We start from the raw sequence: 25,228 nt of genomic DNA, 5'->3' as shown, positions 1-25,228 counted from the left end.
AACCAGGTTAGCTGTGGAATCTTTATAGGTATTCCTAAGATATTCACGTATGCCTTATGTACTGCTTGATTACGCAATACCTCTATGACTGCTTATATCTCTAATGAATCAAATGCCTTTTCATAATCTATGAAGGCCATATAGAGAGGTTGATTAGTCTGGAGATTTTTCGATTACCTGATCGGTGACAGGGATCTGATCCACTGTGGGGTTTCCCTCCCTAAAGCCAGCCTGTTCTCATAGTTGACTAAGTCGAGTGTTACCCTTATTCTATTGGAAATTAGCTTGGTGAATATTTTATACCATACTAGGAGTAAGCTAATGAGCCTATAATTTTTTTATTCCTTAACCTCTCCCTTTTTGTGGATTAGTATAATACTGGCGTTCTTCCTGTTTTCTGGGACCCTTGAAGTCGTGAGACATTTTGTATAAAGGGCCGCAAGGTTTTCATGCATGATGTCTCCTCCGTGTTTAAGCCGACTGTTATTCCACCTTCTTCTGCCACTTCCCCCTTTTCATGTCTTGCAAGGCCCTTCTGACTTCATCTATAGTTATAGGAGTAGTTTCTGTGTCTTGTTCAATATTGTTTCGAATGGAGATTGCCGATGGAATTAGAAATTGGAATTAGAGAATGGAATTAGAGAATGAACTAGAGAATTGAATGGAATTAGAAAATGGAATTAGAGATTGCCGATGGTATTATCTTGCTTATTTTTCAGTGCATACATCTTGGTTTGTCATATGCCAAGTTTTCTTCTCTCTGATTTCAGGCTGCGTCAATTTTTTACGGCTTCTTCAGTCTTTCTCACGTTACAATTTCGAATATCACTTACTTTTGCCTTGTTGATCAGTTTTGACAGTTGCGGGAATTCTGTGTATCTCTTGAGTTGGACACTTACATTCTTTGTCGTTTCTTTATTAGAGCCTTTGTTACTTGGGCGAGCTTACGTATGGGTTGCCTTGGCGCTTTAGCTTCCATTTTATTTGCTGCTTTTAAAAGTTACGGAATTATTCAATACGTCTGTGTCATCTTCATTTCTCTATTTTAAAGCTAGATATTTGTTTGGAAGCACCAACCTGGAAGCGACTTTTTATCCTTACTGCGTGCTAGGTTGGCCTGTTTCTTTTTGACAAATTTTACTTTTTGGCTCTTCATAGTAAGGAAAATACTAGACATCCTGAACCTATGATCACTGCACCTTACCCTACCTAACACTTCTACAACCTACACTATCCCCCTCAGTCACGGCGTACACGTTTGTGGACGCGACTTATTTTCGCCAGTACTGTGCAGTGGTTGCAAGGAATAGACAACGAACATTAAACCTTAAGTACATTGAACATTCTGCTTTCCTAAAGTGCATTCATTTCACTTCTCAGTGAAATGTATCGCTTCAGACGACCGCTTTGGTGAAGGCACAACCGTCTTTGACGGGACGTTTGGAGAGGGACGTTTCGGTAGTTATTGGATGGGTGGATGGTGGATGCAAAGCTTCAATGAAAGTCCTGAGGTACGTGACTCATCGCGCTGCGGACCCACGTTGGGACAGTCAGGCCATGCCCGACCGCCTCATCGTGGGGCCTCTGGACAGACCATTGCGAAATATCTTTCCCGCTTTTTGTGATGCTGGCACCCAATAATTAACCTGCGCCTGTAATTCGAGCGAGTTATCAAATATATTTAATGAAGAAACGTAGCATGACTGAGTGTTCAATATATGAATATTTAATTACTATGTTATTGTGATGAGTCTATATAAAATGCACAGAGTCATTCTCATCCCACCTTCACTTGGTTTCTTTGGAGTCTCCAGCATCTTGGCACAATAATATGTAAAACGCATTTATCGACAGTTGATTGTAATTCGTGACCGAAGAGGCTATGCTGGGATCAGCAGAGAGTATGAAATCTATTTCATTTCTTGTTTCTCCACGAGGGTTTTTCCAAGTCCACTTCCTGTTGCAACGCTTCCTGAAGAAGATATCCATTATTCGGAGCTTATTCCTCTCCGCGAATTCTACCAACCTCTCTACTCTAGTGTTCCTAGAATCGATGCCGTTGCCAATTTCTTGTTGACAAGCCTGCTTTGCCCCCACTTTTGCCTTGAAGTCGCCCATGACTGCAGTATACTGAGTTTGCACTTTTCTCATTGCCAATTCAACATCTTCATAAAACTGTTCCATTTCTTCATCATCGGGACTGTAGGTTGGAACGTAGGCTTGTACTACCATTCTTCTATACCTCTTATTCAGCTTTATTACTACTGGTACCCTCTCATTAACGCTGTATAATTCAATGTTGCCCGCTATGTCCTTATGGATTACGAATGCTAGCCCATATTGTCTCTTATCTGGAAGTCCTCAGTTGCAGAGGACGTGGCCGTTAGTCTCACCAGTTCTAACCTCATCATGACCAATAATTTCCCACGGACAAGGTTCAGTTTCCAGTGGCGGCCTGTCCAGGTCCAGAGATTCCTAGTGCCCTCTGCAGCGTCGCAGGTCTGACTGCCGCTTTGGTCAGTTGGTCAGGTGCTCCGCAGCTGCTGGGGACTGAGGGCCACAGGTTAATTGTAGCGGTCATGAACAATGTACTGCCAATTTCGAGTGCAATATATATATATATATATATATATATATATATATATAATTATTTTCAGGCGAGAGAAAGAACTGTTTGGGCGGCCTTGAATAGACTGAAGATCCGTTAAGAAATTGGATGGCGCCGCTAACTGATACCAGAAAAAAGAAAAAAAAGGCAGTTCTTTTGTTTACTCATTGCGGTCGTTTTTCCTTGAAAGGGTTTCAGTGTACGATACTTCCCGTATGTCTGTTTGCGTGGCAGCTGTCCAAGCAATGAAAGTTTCTCCTATGATACTGGTGATAACTATGCGCTCATTGGTGCGTTCACACGCTGCAACCTCGCAGCTGTTATTATCCGTATGCAGGTAACGACGTTTCTATATTTAGTCAATGGAATTCGACGTCGCCTAGAATGTTTTCAAAGGGTGCCGAGGTGCACATTTTTATAACAACAAGCCATTGGACGACAGATGAAGATGAAGACGAGGCGATTCCAATGATTTACCTCAATGATGTACCCCAGGCGTGGCACTGCCGTCAACAACCGCCAGTAGTGCGCATTTCGTCGCGCCAGGCATCTTTAAACATCAGCACGAGAGAGAACGTGCGGAACGTTTTCTACAACGCTGATCTTCAGAAAAAAACGGCGTCTGTATTATTGCGAAACGTAATCACGACATCAGCAGGCAAACAGCAACTGCTAGAAACTGCGACATCAGTGGGGCAGATACCTGGTGCGAAAAATGGGTACGGCGTAGTACAGATTCAGCGGCTGTGACAGGAGTAGTCGAGCGCGCACAGCATTGACAGCCGTGATACAGTTCACTGTAGCCGCGACAAGTATCCAAAGGAGCGTGGAAGAACTGTCGGCGCATGCTGAATAGAGAAAGCGAAATATCAGCCACAGTGATCTCTACGCCGTCTCGGCTAAAATGGTTGCAGCTGCAAAGCAATCGTTTTAAGGCGAAAGCCTTATGTATCTATGTTGGGGGTCCCCTTGGCAGTGACCGTGGCGAAACTGCGCCGTGACGAAATATGGCCGACTCCGCAAGGAGTAAAATTACGTCATGAAATGCCCGGGTTACCGTCACAGTTCTCGGGGAGGTTTCTCTGAACATACTAAATTATACTCCATCTCACAAGTTACACGAATTCTTCCCAGATGCCTGCAGCGCTGCGCGAAACCTTTCTATAGCTTTGAATGCTTCGCCTTCGTGCGAAACTGCGTTTAACTTTCTGTGGAAACAAAGAGCGATCTCTTGTGAGTGTCTAACCGTTTTCGCGGGCTGATCCCGAAGATTGTGCAGTCTAGGAGAGTGGTACAGTAGCACCGCCGTGTGGTGCAGTACGGTGGCACAGTGGTGCGGAGAGCGTTTTCGCATTCTTCTCTCGTGGCAGCTGGCGTTTTTGAGAAGCTGTCGTCTGGACGCCGCGCTTCTGGTCGAAGACGCAGACGCTGTCATTTGAGACGCTGAGCCTCTGGAAGCCGCCGCTATACAAGGTCTCGAACTGGTGCTTGTAGGAAGTGGCGCTTCAAGTACCGGTCGGCTCCTCCAGACGGGTAGGGCATGGTGGTAAGCGCCACTCTTAACACACTGTTCCAACAACAACAACAACAACAACAACAACAACAACAACAACAACAACAACAACAACAACAACAACAACAACAACAACAACAACAACAACAACAACAGCAACAACAACAACAACAACAACACAGGTGCACCATACTTCCACAAATAACCACCTCCCAAAGCGTGCTAAGCGCTTTCTTGGAATGCAACAGCAGGGTTGGCCCTTAATTTTTTGGGTCACTGTTCATTCCTGAAATAAGCGGTGACAACACGCTTGCCCCGATCATTATGCATTAAACACGCATTTCTACCGTCTAAGACATACGAAATCAGATTCAGTTCTTCATGTGAAATACAGTCTAACGGATTCTGATGAACAAGAAATTACAGGGTCTTTTAAGATCTCTTAAGGGGTGAACGGCGAAAGCCTACTCTGCCTCCTTTTGTCATTCGCCTCTTTCTCTTTGCCTCTTCTTTCTTTTCCTGTTTCTCTTCGTTGTCTTTTTCTTTCTTCTCTTCACCCTATTTCTTCTTTCTTCGTTCTGTTTCTTTCTCTTACTTCCTTTCTCTTCATTCTTATGTTTGCCTCTTTATCTTTACTCATTTATCTTACTTCTGTTTCCTTCTTACATTACCGGTTCTGTTGAGTCATTATGAGTGAGTACTGCTCACTACAAAGCATTTTTAGTCATCTGTATTTAATCGTGGTCATTGCAAGTCGTCGTTAGACATGTCGGTCATTTCGTAGTCATTAGTAGTCATTACAAGTCATTTCAGTCATTATTAGTCATTACTGGTCATTACTAAGCATTTTTAGTCATTTCTAATCACTTGTAGTCGCTACAAGTTGTTGTTAGACATATTTGTCATTTCATAGTCATTACTAGTCATTACAAGTCATTTCAGCCATTATTAGTCATTACTGCTCACTAGTAAGCATTTTTAGTCATTTGTGATCAATCGTGGTCATTACAAGCCGTCGTTAGACATATTCGTGATTTGGTAGTTATTAGCAGTCACTACAAGTCATTAGTAGTCATTTTAGTTATTACTCATTACTAGACATTTCGAGTCATTACTAATCAATTGAGCTCATCCGTCGTTAAACATATTGATCATTTCGGAGTCATTAGTAGTCATTACAAATCATTAGTAGTCATCATTAGTAATTACTAGTCATTATTAACCTTTACCAATCTCTATTATAACGTTATCATTCACGAACTGTCACTATCAATCATTTTTCATTCTACAATCTGTCTTTAATCTTTCTTCATATGGCGTGATGACGCTTCGGCGAACACTCCCACGGTCAGGTCTGCTGACACAAACTTCATGAGCCTAGAAAGGCTTTCGCCTTAAAAAATGCGTGTAGTTTCGATGAGCAGTTAAAAAAAAGAAGGAAAAAGAAGCAGTTTCATAAACGAGAGTCCGACTCTCGACTATGCATCTAATAATCATTAGCGCATTGGTAAATAGACTCCCCAACCTGGACCACGTGTCGCTACGGACGCGCTTGAATGCCACAACAGACTCGAAAACACCGAGGGCCGAGATTAGCCCGTGAAATTCTAATATTTCCGGACAGGCATAGCGCAAAAAAAAAAAAAAAAACAGAAAGGAGATAAGCGTGCACCTATGCTGTTGCTGACAAAGTATAAGTCGTGCTTGTTGGCTTTCGCCCGCTAATTTTTATCCGTGTCGGCACTCAGTTGAGGGTGCTCTCGCGTGTAGCTGGGGTCCAATATCAAAGGGGACGCTGGGGCTCGTCCTGTCAGCGGGTCGCCATCGCTGAGCGATAGCAGCAGAGGTACACTCTAGCAGAGGCAGCTTCGTCCAGGGGCGGCGATGGCGTCATGTGAAACGATCAGCATGCTAAATAATAGAAACGAAGAAAAAGCAATATTATTCGTCAGACTAAAAAATAAAGCGTGAAAAAACTAACGTGGAAAGCCGCCTCACCAGTACAGAGAGGTCCTTTTACGTAACCATCGCGCCGCGCGACACAATGACCGTAACATCCGTTAAGTCCCGAAACACATGACGAATTTATGGCCTTGTCGCACAGGCATTTCTCGTAGCGATCGCGTCCGATCCGGCTCGGGTTCTTCTGCACGGGCACATTTCGACCACAATTTTGCACGGACCGGATCCAGTCGATCGCGATTTGTACAGCAGTCCTCAGCACCATCGTGCTAATTGAGCTCAACAAACCCGACCCGGATTGTTGGACCGCGTAGCGGCAACCATTCTCGATCGCGATGGAAAAATTTGATCCGGATTGGGCTTGATGGCGATCGAAGGTTCCCATATTGCACCGGTATTAAAGAACTACCGTAAGCCAAAGCTATTCGAACCCTCCCCTCGCAATACAACTTGCGAACATGACGTCACGCAGTACGGCCCGGATGCTTTTGACAAATGCGCTATATCTATAATCTTACGCGTGTGCTAAGGCGCTCGAGTGCTTGCAATTTACTACTGCAGGCATGTTAGCGACGTCCACCCAGGCTGCACGTGCTGTCGTACAAACAAGATAAAGCCCAATGTGAGTCGTCGAGCAAATCAGCGGTCGCTCGAGGCGTCACTGAAAACACGTGAAAGAAGAGCTGCAGCGCTACTCTCGCAGTCACGTGTAAAATGACATGGCTGGGCTGCAAGGTGGAGCAACAACGCCACTACGAATAATAGTTCGCATTCAAGAAAAAGGCGAAAAATTTGGCATTCCGTGTTCGAGCGCTCCGAGGAGCTCTGAGCCCAGTAGCTGGATCTCAGTCGTCGAGATTAAAGCGTTTTCTGCAACGTCATCACAGCACAACGTCGCCGCAGTTCGCGACGGTCCACCGTAACCTAGGCAACCGAAGCCACTGCATGTTGGCGTCTCGACGAACTGCGCCGCAGGTTTTCCTGGATGTTGGCAGTAGTCCACTCTTTGCCCCTTTTCGTCCTTTCACTGGCGCGACCGTAGCAGTGCGAGCGGTCGCAACATCGCCGTTTTGAAATGGCGTCTGTCCTTCCGCGATGCGGTGGTCCGCATGTTTTTCGCGGTGGTTGCGTGCCCGCTGGCCTGCTGTCCACCACGTCGACGCGTAAAGAGTTCACAAGGATTTTGACTCGAACTGTTCCTGATACGTGGCTACGAAGTACGCAGCACTTCCAGGCGCCACGGAGCGACGCGCCTTTGAGAACAGTCACCGAGCACGCAAGACCTAATGGTATACGGCGACTACTTCAGCATCTCCGCTATCGTGTGTGTCATTAATCTTTTATAGTTCGCTTGGATTATGGTAAAACACAGCTCATTGTAGTTATTGTCAGCTTTCACAGCACTATAGGCTTCCTTAAAAGTGCGAGCAGGTTGAAGGCGTCTGCGCGCGTAACGCCGATGGCTTGCTTCTGCAAGAAAATGATGTTAGTTTTTGTAGGAGGCTTTATGTTCGTGACTTTTTTGTTCTCACCACTTCTGGCTCGTGGGGGGCGGGGGGGCAGCTCTCCATTCACCGGATGGTCAGCACATGAGCGTAGGCTGACGAGGGCTATAACTACCAATTGCGGTAGCTACCGCTATATATAAGCGGGTTATGGTTCTTGTGATACGACCTCCTGCAGAATAGTCAGATTCTTTGACAACTTCAAAAGGTTTCTGTTCCCGTTACAACTTGGTCATTGGAGGCTGCAAACGTGTTCCCAATTCAGCGCGAGAAATCAGTGGTCCTGAACTCTTAAAGAAGTTTGCACCTTTTGGAGCCTATCATGTAACATGGCAATAATCATGTGCCTTGCTTGCGTTTCCTTTCTTGAAAACTCGGCGCTCTCTACTTTCTTGTCGAGGATATTTTGTTGCGCTGATTGCGCGCACACCTGGAAGTACCGGGAGCGCAAATTTAAAGAAAAGAAATTCGCGCAAGACATGACGATTATTGCTGTGGGACAAGGCAAGCCTCGAAGGGTGCGCACTCTTTTATGAGTGTGGTCATGGATACGGTAGTCTACGCGAATGCGTTTTGCACGACATTGTTTTGACAAATGCGTCACCACGTACGGCGCGTGCAGTTTAAGCATGCATGGCGACACATTCTCATTTGGCTCATTGAGAAAACAAAACGCTCGAAAGACGCGTACACCGAGTTAGATCAAACAGGAACCGCGCTAATGTCTTTTTAGGGCCTCTTACAGTGTCCTCATTATCTCATCCTCATCCTCATCTCGTCCTCATCCTACAGTGTCCTTACAGTTTGTCCCGATGGGTGCAAACCCTTTTATAAGAATTCGGTCATGGATGCCGTTGCCTATAGGCAAACACATTTCTCGCGACGTTGTTTTGACAAATCACCACGTCCCCACGTAACTGTCGCCACGTACGTGTGCAGTTCCAGTATGCATGATGCCGCATTCTCATTTAGCTAAATTAAGAAAACAAAATGCTTAAACGCGCACACCGAGTTTAAGCAAATAGGAACCTCGTTAATGTCTTCTTAGGACCTCTTACAGTGCACTAATTTTATCGCCAATTTTCAACACAAATTAGTTTCGTCTTGGCCCATTTGCACTCGTTCCACAGAACGAAATGTGTCTGCTAGTGAGGCTTCGCCGCTTCTAAACTGCGTGAGCAGTGACTTATTCGCATACATAATCTACCGCCAGGCATCTACTACAGTCTGTCAAAGCATAAATTCGTGTTCTAATATTCGGCTAAGCTATGGCGCATCGCTATGTAATCGATCACGAAAGGGTATAGCCGGTTTACAACAGTGGTGTGGGGGATGTGCGAACACAAACCACTTGCACTTTGTTAGGCTACAGTGGCGAAAGCGTTCCAGTTCAAACAGGTCGTAAGCGCAATGCCTTCAACGCGTTTTGCTAGCGATTGGGCATCGGAAGCCATCACCGCGTGCGCCGGTTATCGCACGGTCATCGGGAAACGACACGCTGACAGCTAGCTGGGCACCGATGATTTGGGTTTCTTCAGGTTGCATGTCGCGCGTGCTATTTCATTGAGCGAGCGAAACCGATCGTAAGCGCGAATTTCGCAGCAACAGCCTGCGTCGCTGCCTTATCAATTTCTCAGCGCAGCTCCAGAGGCTAAAGCTATAGCTCAGCTACACACGTCGAAGAGCAATAAGTTGGCGATGCGCAAGTTCTTCGTGCAGGTGCTTTCATTAAGCGTTTCTTTCTTTTTCTTGACCTCACTGCCTTTCCTACCCTTGTTTTCTCTTTCTCTCTCTCTCTCTTTTATTTTTCTTTCTTTAGTGTAGCAACACTAAGTCGGTGTTGCTGCAAAACCGGTTATTGGAATACGAAAACCGGATAACCGGAGTAATTGGTTACGCTGTCTTTCTCTTTAGTTGTAGTATTGATATATTTGAATTTGCGCATATTCGTTTTTCTGTACCTGGTGCCCAAATTCTTCGAATAGCTGTGCTCCGTGGCGCGAAATTCTACTACTACCAATAAACTACTCCAAGCCTCTGCGAACGCTGCGCGTGTGTTTGAGCAGCCGGTCTTGAAAGCCACGCGGAGAGCGATGGCTTCAGGGAGAAATGTATTGCTGTCTACATTGCTACAATGTGCTCGATGTTTAGGCGAACTCCAAGTCGACGTTTCTTTTCGCGAAGATCGCGAATAGCCCATGTTGCCTTGTAGACTGCAAATCTAGCAATTGCGACATGTCAAGTTCCGACGTCGTGTCTCTCTGAAATGCCCCACGCGACCGCAGTAGCTTCAACGAATCGGCTTGTCTGTATCCGACCTACACGTTTTAGCCCGTCAATTCATGCTTGAGGGTTACTACCACAATAGAGTTTAGAGAGTTTTTGGTATTCTTGCAAACGCAGGTGACTGGGAATTTAGCCCGATAGGCGGAAGGGTACAAACGTTAGTAGCCTTTAGGGTGCAACCAACTGTTGGCAAAGAGCTTAAACAAACACACAGCTAACCAAGCAGTAGCGAAGCGTATTATACTTTGCTGCTGGAGTAGACGACACGACGTCATATTATTACGCACAGTCAGGCAAGGCGGGTGGAGTAGCACCGATCGCTTGGCTAAAGAGTTGAGAACAAGCGTGGCTAGGGAGAGAGTAACTTGTAATGGTCCACATATATCTTTATGTGATGCGCTTCACTTACATTGTGGCGCGTACATTTTACTGTTGCTGTACCATACGCGTCTAGAAGATGGTCGAAACTATTTCAGGGGCCCTTAAAGGACGTACTATTCTAATAGCTGAAGCACCGGGCTCCTGTGCTAGATGCCCTCTGTTCGAAACCTGCCATCAGACCATTGTATTTGTTATATTTATAAAATATAACATATACATACACACGTATATAAGGAACATCGCCGCGGCCAGTGGTCGCAGAGGTGCATGTCGGCCCACACTTTTAGGCTCCACAATTTCAGGGATCAGCCCACAGAAAAGGCTGGGAACATAGCTGGTACGGAAAAGTTGTGGTAACTCGCTAAGAACGGCTTTGCCCTAATAAAATTGCGGCAGAAGATATTCTAGGTGACTGTCTAAGTCAATGCGAAGCATTTCTCCCCAGAAAGTGGTGCAAAGCCAGAAACCACTCGCGTCCTCCCGGGGAAACCCTCACTCGACCACTTCCACACGCACGAGCCGCCACACCCCGACGACGTACGACTGGAATCAGAGCCAGTCGCAGACTGTAGATGCCGAACGAAGTTCGTCTTCGACAAAGTACTTTTCCAATGTACGCGTCGTACCCCCAAAAGTGGCGGGTTCCCAATCGGCGCCGCTCAATCTCGGCAGCCACTTCAGCGGCCCTTCACTTGGCGTGCCACTGTTCTTCGGCCGCGCGTCGCTTCTACTCCGTGACTGCGCGTGGCTCCTCTGCCCGTGGCTTGGCCTCCTGTCTCGTCACATCGGCACGTCTCGCATAGCTCTGTGGTCTCTGCAGAGCCTTTGTACTGTTACGTGGCTCGTTCCGTACCTATACACCCGTACCGGTGAGTGCAGCAAGGAGAGCTCGCCAACAGAGTACAGCCAACACCGCCTACAGACTAGGTAGTGATTGTGTAGCGGTATGCGAGCTGGCGCTTGGGGATATACGCGTATCGGTGAGAAACTCTGTGACCTTGCACGTCCTCTCGTTTGACCGTGGATCCGACTAGGCGAGTAAATGCTCCCCTTTAAGAAAAACAAAGGAAAACAAACGCTATGAATTACGGACTAAAAAAAATGGCCATTAGCTTGGTTAAGCCAAGAATGCGTTGCATATTGCGCGGTCAGGTGGTGGCTGCGGCCGCGCGCGACCGCGCGAGTTGGGGCATTTGGTTGGGGCCCAGCTTTTCCTCCGTGACGTCACGCGCCGGCGCAGCGCCCCTAGCGGGAGGAGCGGGAGTCAGGTGGTGGCTGCGGCCGCGCGCGACCGCGCGAGTTGGGGCCCAGCTTTTCCTCCGTGACGTCACGCGCCCCTAGCGGGAGGAGCGGGAGTCAGGTGGTGGCTGCGCGAGTTGGGGCCCAGCTTTTCCTCCGGCTGTCGTGACGTCACGTCACGTGGTTGCGCTAAAGGTCAATGGTGGCTGCCCGGCCGCGCCCAAGGGCTGAACTGAGTGATTGCAATATGCAACGCATAAAAACTGAGCCACTGCAGTGTGCCACTCAATGGCCTCTGTTCACTGTATACTTAACAAATAAATCAAAGTATCGCTCGCGCATGTGTTACCCCTGCATGAAAGCAATATGTAAATAGTTTCCACCAGTGCAGTAGAATCTTTTCTTCCGAGGACGTCCACCTGTCGAAGTCGCTCATGCAGAAGCGACAATGAGCAGGTAAATGTGTAATACGATTATTTTTGACACTCGCATTCTGCCAAAATTTCAAGCGAATCACCTCCTGCGCTCATGCAAAAGGCCTGCCTGAATGGCTCAAAACGCCAACATTGCTCAGCTTGGCAGCATCCACAATGGTACCACGGATCAGTGGCCATAGTTTGGAAGTGACACAGCTAGTCGACAGGAAACGCAGCGGTCTGTAGAAAATAAACTTACACAGACGGCTGATGCTTTCGGAGCGGACCGAGAGCGTTTCGCACGGTTGCATTCGTTCGTCTTCTTTGAGAGGGAAGCTTTCTTTACACTTCTTCGGGGTTTGAAGCTCGTCGTCGTTTTCTCATTGGACATAAGTAACTTGGGCCATTGAGTATGCGCTGGATGTTCTGCCGAATGCGCAGCTTGGGCCATCAGGGTATACGTGCTCGAACGAACATTTTGCTGCTGGCTCCTGCCTGGACTGTAAGACAACTTGGGGCACTGGTTTTCTATGTACCGCTGGGAATGTGCACGAACATACAACTCCACGCGCTCAGTACGTGCAAATCGGTATGCGCCTACCGTGTATGTGTCCAGTTATTGCCCAACTTCCTGGAATGTACGTGTCGAAGTTCCATAAGGAGTATGAAGACATATCTATTTAGATATGTGTGGCACTTCTAAATAGATTTAAGTCTTCATATATGTGTGGCACTTTCTCAGGTCATTGTGGAATCAGTGGCAATGATTCCGCCGATAACGCTGCTCGCACAGCACATCAAGTAGATGCGCTGTGCGTCCAATTGCGCTTTCGAGGACAGACGCCGTAAGGCAGCTTCGACACCTGGCACACACTCTCTTACTGACCGAGTGGATTTCGCCAAACTTAAGACTTACACGACTGCATCGATTAAACCCCTCACTGCAACTCCGACCTCCAGTCGGACTTCCTTCACATGATGGTATACGCTTCTCTGTCGCCTTTGGTTAGGAGTTGCCTTCACAAAGGCATACTCTGCATTAATTGGAGTGACCGGCAGTGCAGCATGCGAGGTTTGAGGCACCGAATAAAATATCGACCACCTGCTGTGCCACTGTCCACGATATGCCCCAGAAAGACAAGAACTTGGTAACGCTCTCCAAAAACTGGAAAATCGGCCGCTTTCTGTGCAGGTGCTGCTGGAACACTGCCCCCAGCGCTCGTCTGCCCATGAAGCGGTGAAGGCGCTCTTGTGCTTCTTGAGGACGATGGGCTTGTTTGAACGTCTGTGACTATTAATGAAATTTCTATTAGACCACACGCGCCAGCGAACTCACCGCTAATTTCCTTCTTTCCTTCCCTCCCCTCCCTGTCGTCTTTGTTTTCCCCTTTGCCATTCCCCGATGTAGGGTAGCCAACCGGACGTTATTCTGCTCAACTTCCCTGCCTTCTGCTTTTCTCTTTCCTCCTCCTGCGGCACTTCTCTGTGTATACACCTTTCATCAATACTCTTCGCGCATCATGCACCACCTTAGTTCGTGCTCGTGACACGGAGAGCTAAAATGTACTGGCGACCAGGGTATACACCCTTCATCATCAGTTCGTACTTGTGAGGATGAGAGCTAAAATGTACTGGCGACCAGCTTGCCCCGCTGTCAACCGCTGCTGCTGCTAACTCGACAGCTCATCAAAAGCGCTTTGCCTCATTTGCATCGAAACACTGCGTAGGATATCTGTGTGTTCTTTCGTCTGCTACTTCGTGATTAGAGGTTAAAGCGTAACACTAATATAGTACTGTTATCGTTTCTTAATCAATTCTCGTGGCCTGCTGGCAAGAAACGCTGGTCGTCGTGGGGGTGGGAGGTGGCCAGGTTGGCTCTTGGCGGGGATTCATGCATTTCTCACGTCGAATCGAGATTCCGCTTCCAACAGTCACTAGAATTTAACTTTCTCCCTGAAATGCAACAAATTTCATTAAAATCTGTCCAAGGGTTATCTCATAGGAGCGCTTTTGCGTCTTACATGTATTTGAATAGGCCGCGTCGGAGCTGGGCCCGAGCTAAAGCTTCCTCTTAAGAGCGCAGCCGCCTTCAACCTGTTCGCACTTTTAACGTCGATGGCTTGCTTCTGCAGGAAAGTGATGTTAATTTTCATAGGAGACTATGTTCGTGCATTTGTTGTTCTCACAACTGCTGACTCGTGTGGCGGCGTTGTTTTCTGCGTTCACCGGAAGTCCAGCACATAAGTTCAGCACTGAAGTATCAGCGTAGGCTGACTAGTGTTATATCCATTGAGTTTTCGTGTGGATGTTAAGCGCGTTGTGGTTCTTGTGATACTTTCTCCTGCCGGAGAAAGCTTTTTCTTTCCCACCCAAGTTCGTCATTGCAGGCTGCAAACGTCTTCTTAATTCAGTGCGAGATATCAATACTCCTTCACTCTTAAAGAAGTTTCCACCTTTTGTAGCTTATCTTATCACAGAGCAATAATCGTCTGCCTTGGTTGTGTTTCCGTTCTTGAAAACTCTTGCGTTTGCTACTTTGCTGTCGAGGATGTTGTCTCGCGCTGATTACGCACATACCCGGAAATACCGTGTGCGCTGCATTAGAGAAAGGAAATGCGCGCAAGACATGACGCATTTGCTATGGCGTAGTTACTAGCGCTTGGGACAAGACAAGCCCCGAAGGGTGCAAACTCTTTTATGAGTGTGGTCATGCATACCGTAGCCTAGGCCAGAACGTTTCGCGTGACGTTGGTTTGACAAATGCGTCACCGCGTGCGCGTGTAGTGCAAGCATGCATGGCGACACATTCTCATTTAGCCCATTGAGAAATCAAAGCGCTAGAAATACGCCTACACCGAGCTAGAACAAACAGGAACCGCGGTAATATCTTTTTATGGCCTCTTAGAGTGTCCTCATTTCATCGCCAATTTTCAAAAAAATTACTTTCGTCTTGGCCCATTTGCAGTCGTTCCACAGAACGACTGCAAAGGGACCATAGTAAAGCGATAGTGAGGCTTTACCGCTTCTAACTTCTGAAAGCAGTGACTGATATTCGCATAGGCGTCTATTCCAGTTGTGAGACCATAAATTCAACTAATATTTGGTTAAACTGTGTTGCATGGGCGAACATCTGGTTCAAAAGCATTAATCAACTAGCGTTAATGCATAAGTGCAGATGAGAAGCATCAGGTACCTATGCACAAATACTTTAAAGATTGTTTTCCTAGCTCACGTAAACAAATATGTAAACTAATTTGTAAATAGCAGGTACCTACCATATTTCATTCAAGCGGATGCATTGCATGCAACTGTAATATTTCTTAACCTTGCATGTGCACAAATGTTCATGCAATCCTATGTAGAGATTGAGAGCTACATGCATTTGAGATTTTTCGATTGCTTGCATGTACAGTACCCCAGGTATGTTCGCATATGCATTCTGGATGCAATAAAGTTCTATAGGCATTTCGAATAGACTGCTTATTAAAAACCTCAGCAGCGAGTGCTTATATATAATTGAAACACAGTTGGCAAAATATGGCTTGTATAACTTGTGTATAGGGTGCCCATCCCGGTTATTTTAGCCAAGCTTAAAAAAACACACAGTGCAAGATATACTATTATAAAAAGACCTACCGTTCAAATCTCTGACGGCTGGACACCATAGGTCTTAAATTCGGATCTTACTGCACCGTCTCTTTTTGCATTATTCTTCGTTGAACATGTTCAGTAAATTTGTTAGCTGGGATACCCTGTATCGACAGTAGTCGATAAGTAGTGTAAGGCTAATGTCTATAGATTAGCTATAGACTGGTCTACTGGAATTGTCTGTAGACAGTCTGTGGACTTATGGCCTTACACTTAAAACGTATGAGTCTATAGGCTGTCTGCAGACCGTCTATAGATTAATGAAAATTCACGTTTGTGGGCAAATAAATGTCAGCAGAATGTCTATAGTGAGAAGTGCATAGGATTATACAGTTCTATTTTTGTAGGCTGAAGTCTATGGAATGTCTATAGACAAATGTCTATAGACTAGACAGTTGCTTAGAGATTTTATAGACTTCAGTCATGTTCTACTTTTGTGGACTGAAGTTATAAAATCTCTATAAGCTAATGTCTGTAGACTATCTATAGACATTTGTCTATAGACATTCCATACACTTCAGTCTACAAAAATAGAACTGTATAACCCTACGCACTTTTATGTACAGACATCCTGCAGACAATTGTCTACAAACGTGAATTTTCATTAATCTGTAGACAGTCTACAGAGCGTCTATAGACACAGAATTTTCATAGACTACAAAAAATGTAAGGCCACAAGTCCACAGACTCTCATAGACTTGTTTAAAGAAATATTTATAGACGGTCTGTAGACTTCATAGACCAATGTCTATAGACTTTCTATAAAACTTTCTGTAAGGGGTACCTACTCCCGTACCGGCGAGTGGAGCAAGTAGAGGAGGCGCCAAACGAGTACAGCCGACACCACCTATAGACTAGGTCGTGTTGGTAAAGCGATGTGAGAGCGAACGCGCGGGAGTACGCGCCAATCGGCGACAAACTCTGACTTTGCACGTCCTCGCGTTTGACCGTGGTGTTGCGGGAACGCCGGCCACTTGCAGCTCGTGTCGCCAGAAAAAACGGAGAAGAGACCAACACAAAGGGTATCATGATGATGATAAAGGTGCGCGCACTTCTTGACGCCAGGCGCGGAGGCAGCAGCCCACGATCCATTCTTTTTCTTCGTCGTCTGCTAATCTACGACACGTGGCTCCGACTAGGCAATGAAATGCTCCCCTTTAAGAAAAAAAAAATGCTAAGTTTATGGGCGAAATCACTGAACAACTGCAGTGTGCCGCTCAAGAAGCTCTGTTCACTATACTTGCCAAATAAATGTATCGCCCACGCATGTGCTACCCCTGGACGCCATACATAAATAGCTTCCATCAGTGCAGTAGTATCCTCGCTTATTCCTAATACGTTTATCTCTCGACGTAGCTCATGCAGTAGTGTCAGTGAACAGGTAAATGTGCAATACTATCATTTGGGACACTCATATTCTGCTATAGTTTCAAAGGAGCCATCTCGCCAGCGCCTATTCAAATGCCCTGCCTGAATGGCTCAAAACGTCATCGCGTAGTTTCACAGCGTCCGCAACTGAAACGCGGTACTTCATATGAAATAAAAGGACTGAGACGGCTGATGGTTTCGGAGCGGTCGGGGAGTGTTTCACTCGGCCGCACTCGTTCGTCCTCTTTTAGAGCGAAGCTTTCTTTACCTCTTCTGCGCAGCTTGCCGCTCGTCGTCGCTTTCTCACTTCGTATATTTATGGATATAAGTAGAGAACATGGGCCACTGGGTATGGACTGGATGCTGCCTTGTCGAATACGCAACTTGGGTCATCTTGGTATACGTGTCCGAATAAACAATTTGTGGCAGGCTGCTGCCTTGACTGTAGTAGACAACTTGGGTTCACTGGTTTTATATATAACACCGGGAGTGCGCCCAGACAGACTAATCCACGCGCTCGGTACGTACAACTTGGTCTGTGCCTACCGGCTGTGTGTCCAATTCTTGCACAATCCCCTAGAATGTATGTGCCACACTTCCACAAGGAGTTTGCAGCCTTAAGTAGGTTTAGAGATGTTTCACACTTCTCTATGCATGCACATTTCACCAACACGCTTGATGCATCATGCATCGCCTTCGTTCGGACTCGCGAGGCAGACAGCTAAAATGTACTGGCGGCCGGGCTGCCCAGCTGTCATCCGCTACTGTGGCCAATTCGCTTGCTCAAACAAGCTCTGCGTCATCTACATTGCAACGCTGTCCTGGATATCTGCATGTTTTTTCGTCTTCCTCGTCGCTAGGGGTTAAAGCGTCACAGTAATATAGTACTTTACCCATTCGTTAATCACCAATCCCGTGACCGACTGGCAAGAATTGCTGGTCTTTGCGGGCTTGGGAGGTAGCCAGGTTGGCTCCTGGCGGGGGATTCACGCGTTTCTCACGTCAAGGAGTTTGCCGCCGGGTGGGACTGCTGGTATCTGTCCGGCCTCCTCAATAAGGAGAGCTATGGGCAGGTCACGGAGCCCGAGCCTGAAGCGCAGAAGCACGGTGTCGGAACCCGGGATACAAAAAGCTCCAAACAGTCCCATCTTTTAGCGGCTGTTCTTTTCATCGCGTCACAGTGACTTACCAACGGTACTTCCGCTTTCGCGATCGTCCTGTTAAAATGCTACTCTTCGAGGGAATGGCAGGGCGTGAACTTTTTCCTGTTCTAGTGTTTTCCATTCTCCTGCGAGACTATAATCTCGAGACAGGAACAGGCTACCCAATGTTCCGGATTTTGCAGAAGCATCTCATTAAATGACTTTGTTCCCTAACTCAGTCGGCGCGTCAAGATTCTTCGATATTCAGATCTGGTGAGACTTCGAGACTCACTAGATCTGAATATCGAATAAAGATCGAATAAATAAATAAGTTTGTAGCACAAACATATTTATGTTTGTGCTACAACTTCTTTACTTTGTTGAAGCTTGATCTACTTTTTTTACTCTTCTGTTTGCAACGGTGTCCGTTGATATTGCATTTTCCCGTGTATAAGCTGCGCGCAGAACTTGCAGTACAACAGGGCGTATTAGTCCGGCATGCTCACACGAACAACCCTTCTCACTCCAGCACCTTCTCAGAGGTTCACTCACTGACGAACATCTCATGATAGGGTTCAAAAGGCCTCGAAAAAGTTGTTCTTAAACGGCTATCTTGTTTTAGTGAAAGATATAACATTATCACTACAGCTCAATATGGCTTTCGTAAAAACAGATCTACTGAGTTAGCTCTCCTTGCTCAAAAAGAATTCATACTAAAAAATTTTGAATAAAAAAACATGGTACTAGGATTATTTCTAGATTTTTCAAAGGCGTTCGACCTTGTTAATCACTCTGTGCTGCTTAAAAAATTGGATCATTACGGTATTAGAGGCATAGCCCATATGCTGATTGCCTCATACTTGCGACATAGGTCTCAGTTTGTTAGTATTGCCGGTGAATGCTCCCAGTTGAAAGCGGTAGCTTCCGGCGTTCCGCAAGGGAGCATTTTGGGTCCGTTTCTTTTTGTTCTTTATGTCAATGATATTGTCCACATCGACAGCACTGCTAAGTACATAATTTACGCAGATGACACCAGCTTGTTTTTTTCGGGTACTTCAACTGCTGATCTCGCAAATCGAGCTAATAAAACCTTAAATGAAATAAATACTTGGGCGGTTGATAATCACTTAAGAATTAACGTTAGCAAAACTGCAGCAGTCATGTTTCACCCACGTCACAAACACTTTGAACCTCCTCTAATTGAATTAAACAATACCAGAATAGAATTTGTGCAGTCTGTGAAAACTCTGGGCGTTTACTTTGCAGCAGATATGTCGTGGAATGATCATATTAATTACGTAGTTCAGAAACTTTCCAGAACAGTTGGTATCATGCGCCGCAATTGCTTTAATTTTCCTACATCAGTTAACTTGTTACTTTACCACTCTTTGTTCTCTTCCATAGCCAACTACGGATGTATGGTGTGGGCAACAACAACAGCTGGAAACATTAACAGACTCACTGTCTTACAAAAACGTATTATACGCATTGCATGTAAAGTGCCGTATTTCTTCCACACTGCAGGGCTTTTCCATCAACACAACATTATACAGATGAAGTCCATGTATAACTACAGACTGTGCTATAAATATAAGCTCGCCATGATGAAAAATGATGACTCCTTGCTTAGACTTGCTGGGTTAGAGCAGAGCAGAACTGTGTATGATACCCGCACAGCAGAACCTTGGAATGTTAAGAAATGCCGCACAAACTATGGCAAACCAATGTTGCAGCATACCTTACCGACACTTCTGAACCATTTGTACTGCTACGAGAATATTGATTTATCTAATATTTCTCTGAAAGAATTGCCCCAAATGTTCGTGTAGTTTTGTACTGTACAAGTACAATGTACTGCGTACTGAACGTGCATGTCTCATTCTCTGTACCGAACGTACGTGTTTTTTTTGTTTTTTTTGTTTTTCTCCTCACATTTTGTTTGTTGTTGTACTCCGCCGCCGTCAATGCTGCACTGTAAGAGGAAGCCAGGACCTCTCAAGCTGTCTATACAGCTTTTTCCCTGGCTGTCCTCGCAACACCAGTTGCGGAAATAAACCTTCAAACCTTCAAACATATCAGGGATCGTATGGCAATGCCACACGGCAAAGCTAGAGTCACCATGTCTTGAGTGCGCCTAAAGGTCTCGGCACCGAAGCACAAGCAGAGGTAGAAGACGTCGTCGAGGTTGATTAACATCTGCCGGTCGAGCATGAAATTTGCCTCGCAAGACTGCTCAGAGGAAAACTCTGTCTGTGCTCGCGTGACGCCATGCTTGTTAATCTGGTTAGTAAGCGATCGTTTACAATATTATTCGGCCAATAATATCATTATTTCCTATCGCTGTCTAATAATTTGCTGTCGGAATCGATGCTCCGGCTTTTGTGTGATGCCTTGACTTTCCTATTTTGTACGTGTCTATTCCAGCATCCCAAATGAATAGGACCGTTCTTTGCGAAAGAAAATTATTTCTGAATTGGTTTGTGAAGTTTAGATTATGGGGGCCTAGGAAATCGCTTATATTGAGAAGCATTTTGCGAGGAGAAAAACGTCTTTTTAACGAACTGCTGCGCCACTGTGAACGCTGTAGGGATTGTGCAAGCGTCAGTGAATGCGCTTTGACCTCGCTGTAGCAGCTAGTCAAGAAACGACGAAATACTTCGTGTTTATTTATTGACGGGGCACTCGCAATCTGTCTGTTTCGATAGGTAAAGACCGGTATGGGGACGATTTTGAAAATACATTTGAAGAAATTTCATTATAACGTTACTACGAATACAGAAATGGCAGTCAGATGTGAGGAGAGACAAAAAAAAATGTTGCAAGTATCAACAGCAACTAAGAAAAGAAAGAGAGAAAAAAGACATGCGTTAGATGTCGGGGTGAGGTTGTTCTACGGAGAGAAATAATGGAATTGCAAGACACGAGCTGTTAAAACACGATAGACACGAGGTTAAACAGACACGAGGTTAAAACGAGCTGCCCTGCAAGGGACAAAATAAAAACACAATCACCCATTAATTACCATCAATGCACCGGGGTTCAAGCCGAATACAGAACAGCGTCGTCCTCTTCGTTTGTGTATCGCACCTTGCCGCAACATGTGGCCCACGAGGCTTTTTGCGTCGTGGGCTACAATCCTCGTAGAACACAATACTTCGTTGCTTTCGAAGTGAAATAATTGCGCTCAATGAACGTTTCATGTAGTGTCTATGTGATATGTGACTTTGGCCAATTTTTTCCTTAAATCGTTCTTTACCCCTGTTTGCGAGGTTGTGACCTGGTGGCCAAGACCTGCTCCAGCTGCTTGGTGTCTCGATGCCCACCCTGTGGATCTGGTGGCCAGCTGATCTAGCGACATGGTAAGTCGATTCCTGCCCTGCGGACCTAGTGGCCAGCTTTTCTTCAGGCCTCCTAGGTTGCTGGTCAGAATATCGCGCCTGCGCTAAGGATTCACAGGTGGCAAAATGATTTTTTTTGTAACAATATCTTTATCAAAAACACATGTTAGACGCGTTTTTCGTAAACATTCGCAAAATCAGCGTTTGTGTTAATCACTTTCCTTTCGCGCTGTTTGATTTCTAATATTTCCTTGTAATTAAAGATTGTACTCGCTGCAATAACGGGCGATGTAGCCTGAAACGATATCGCGGGTTGCTGTTGCGTTGGCTGCCATTTTGCCTTGACAGTGCATGTGATTACGCGAAAGAGTGCTCACGTGCTTCCGTGAATACATTTAGTCTATGACGACAAAACGCAACACGTGCCGCTTTTTTGAAGACACTACGAAGTATCTGGATTAATGCTTGCGACTCGTTTATGTAGGACATCACCGTGGCTGCTGGTTGAAACAACCCGGGGACGGACAGACGGCCGGGCCAAGTTCCGCTTCATAGCATACAAGATGAGCACAATCGTTTCTGCTGCTTTCGAAGTGAACTAATTACGCTCAAAGAACTTTTCGCGTAGCCCATGATCGACAAGTTCATTCAGCTAATTTCTGCTGTAAAATGTTTTTTTTAATGTCCTGCTCGCGAAGTCGCCGTATCGACCGTTAAACAAATGCACCACAGATTTGGGCAAATTCGTTTACCAATTAGGAAAGTTAGCGCCAGTACACGTACACCTACAGGGAGAGTGATGTGTGCGTCGAAATTGAGCTTTTCAGAGAAGTCAGTCAATAGGAATGTTTGGAGGTACGGTCTACAGGCTGGCGTGTTTTGTGCTATAACTTACTTGAGGAAATTCGTTTACTAATAATATAAGTCAGTGGCAGTATTAATCCAATGGCAGGAGATATGAAGTAAGCGTCAAATTTGAACATTTCAGAGAATAGAGTGAACAGGAGTTACGTGAGCTTCTAAGGGCCGCCTTAGGGTGATATTTTTTTCTGTGAAATGTAATTTGGGCAAATTTGTTTATCAATTAGGCAAGTTAGTGTCAGAATACGTACATTTTGCAGGGAAGGCATGTATGCGTCGAAACTGAGCATTTCAGAGAATTCAGTCAATAGGAATGTGGTGAGGTACTCACAGTCTACAGGCTGGCTTGTTTTGTGCTATAACTTACTTGAGGAAATTCGTTTACTAATAATGTAAGTTAGTTGCAGTATTCGTGCAATTGCATGAGTAATAAAGTAAGCGTCCAGTTTGAGCCTTTCAGATAATTGAGTGAACAGGAATTACCTGAGCTTCTAAGGGCACTGTAGGGTGATATTTTTTTCTGCGAAAGTAATTAGGGCAAATTCATTTATCAATTATTCAAGTCATTGTCAGTATACGTACATTTGCAGGGAGAGTGATGTATGCGTCGAATTTGAGCTTTTCAGAGAATTCAATCAATAGGAATGTGGTGAGGAAGTAATGGTCTACAGGCTGGCGTGTTTTGCACTATAACTTACTTGAGCAAATTCGTTTACTAATCATATAGTGGCAGTATTTGTGGAATAGCAGAAGTAATTAAGTAAGCGTCCAGTTTGAGCATTTCATAGAATTGAGTGAACAGGAGTTACCTGAGCTTCTAAGGGCGCTAGAGGGTATTTTTTCTGCGAAAAGTAATTTGGGCAAATTTGTCTGTCAATTAGGCAAATATGTTTCAGTACACGTACATTTGCATGGAAAGTGTTGAATGCGTCGAAATTGAGCTCTTCAGAGAATCCAGTCAATATGAATGCGGTGAGGTACTAATTGTATATAGGCTGGCGTTTTTCCCGCAATATTTTTGTTAAGCGAATTCGTTTACTAATCATATAATTTAGTAGCAGTATTCGTGCAATTGAAGAAGTAATGAAGTAAGCGTCCACTTTAAGCCTTTCAGAGAATTGAGTGAAAAGGGGTTACCTGAGCTTCTAAGGGCAATAGGGTGATATTGCTTTTCAGAAAAATGTAATTTGGGCAAATACGTTTATCAATCATTCAAGTCAGTGTCAGTACACGTAAATTTGTAAGGAGAGTAATGTATCCGTCGAATTGGAGCTTCGGAGAGAATTCAGTCAATAGGAATGCGGTGAGGTACTAACTGTCTACAGGCTGGCGTTTTTTCCGCTACAACTGCAAATTCGTGTACTAATCCTATAAGTTAGTGGCAGTATTCGTGCAATTGCAGGAAAAATGAAGTAACCGTCCAGCTTAAGCATTTCAAAGAATTTAGTGAACGGGAGTTAGCTGAGCTTCTAGGAGTGCTATAGGGTGATATTTTTTCTGCGAAAAGTAATTTTGGAAATTTGTTTATCAATTAGCCAAGTTAGTGTCAGTACATGTACATTTACAGGGAGAGTGATGTATGCATCGAAATTGAGCTTTTCGGAGAATTCAGCGAATAGGAATGCTGTGAAGTAGTAATTGTACTGGCTGGCGTTTTTTGCGCTATAACTTGAGCAAATTAGTTTACTAATGATATAAGTTAGTGATAGTATTTGTGCAATTGCAGCAGTAGTGAAGGAAGCGTGCAGTTTAAGCCTTTCGGATAATTGAGTGAACAGGAGTTAGCTGAGCTACTAAAGGTTCCATAGGGTGATATTTTTCTACGAAAAGTAATTTTTAAATTTGTTTATGAATTAGGCAAGTTAGTGTCACTACACGTACCTTTCCAGGGAGAGTGATGTATGTGCGGAATTTGAGCTTTTCAGAGAATTCAGTCAATAGGAATGCGGTGAGGTACTGTCCATAGGTTGGCGTTTTTACCGCTATAAATAAGTTGATCAAATTTGTATTCTAATTGTAGAATTTAGTGGCAGTATTCGTGCAGTTGCAGGAATAATGAAGTTACCGTTTAGTGTAGCCTTTCAGAGAATTGTGTGAACAGGAGTACCTGAGCTTTTATAAGGACTATAAGCTGAGTTTTATTTCTGGGAGAAGGAATTTGGGCAAGTTGGTTTATCACTTAGGCAACTTAGTGTCAGTATACGTGCATTTGCAGGGAGAGTGATGTATGCGTCGGTTTTGCGCTTTTCAAAGAATTCAGTCAATAGGAATGCGGTGAAGTACTGTCTATAGGCTGAAGTTTATTTCCGCTATACCTAAGTTGAGGAAATTCGTTTACTACTCATATAAGTTAGTGTCAGTATACGTGGAGCTGCAGGAATAGCGATGTAAGCGTCCAGATTGAGCCTTTTTGAGAATTGAGTGAGCTGGAGTGCCTGAGCATCTAAAGGGTCTATAGGCTGATTTTTTTTCTGCGAAAAGTAATTTGGGCAAATTCATTTATCAATTAGGCAAGTTAGTGTCAATACACATGCATTTGCACGGAGAGTGATGTATGCCTAGAATTGGAGCTTTTCAGAGAATTCAGGCAAAAGGAATGCTGTGAGGTACTAAATGTCTAAAGGCTGTCGTTTTTCCCGTTATAACTTTTTTGAGCAAATCCTTTACGAATCATATAAGTTACTGGCAGTATTTCTGCAATTTCGGGAGTAATGAAGTAAGCGTCCAGTTTGGGCCCTTCAGGGAAATAAGGGAGCGGATTAAGCTGAGCTAAGGGTGCTATAGGCAGATTTTTTTCTTCGAACAGTAATTTAGGCACACTCGTTTATCCGTTAGGAAAGTTAGTGTCAGTATTGGTACCCTTCCAGGGAGAGTGATGTATGTGCGGAATTTAAGCTTTTTAGAGAATCCAGTCAGTGGGAATGCGGTGAGACCCGCCGTGGTTGCTCAGTGGCTATAGTG

At 45.1% G+C, this 25,228-nt stretch overlaps 1 long non-coding RNA gene across 1 annotated transcript in view; it reads left to right on the top strand.

The window, feature by feature from the left end:
- Positions 1–23,932, top strand: part of LOC142560460 (uncharacterized) — a 52,619-nt gene extending 28,687 nt beyond the window's left edge. The window contains exon 3 of the long non-coding RNA XR_012823376.1: positions 21,891–23,932. This is a non-coding gene — a long non-coding RNA (uncharacterized LOC142560460). The remainder of the gene's footprint in view (positions 1–21,890) is intronic.
- Positions 23,933–25,228: the final 1,296 nt, after the last annotated feature.

Source organism: Dermacentor variabilis, chromosome 10 (assembly GCF_050947875.1).
Source record: "Dermacentor variabilis isolate Ectoservices chromosome 10, ASM5094787v1, whole genome shotgun sequence".
NCBI classification, from domain to species: Eukaryota; Metazoa; Arthropoda; class Arachnida; order Ixodida; family Ixodidae; genus Dermacentor; species Dermacentor variabilis.
Note: the sequence above shows the minus strand (reverse complement) of the source record. Positions and strands in the feature narration are given on the sequence as shown.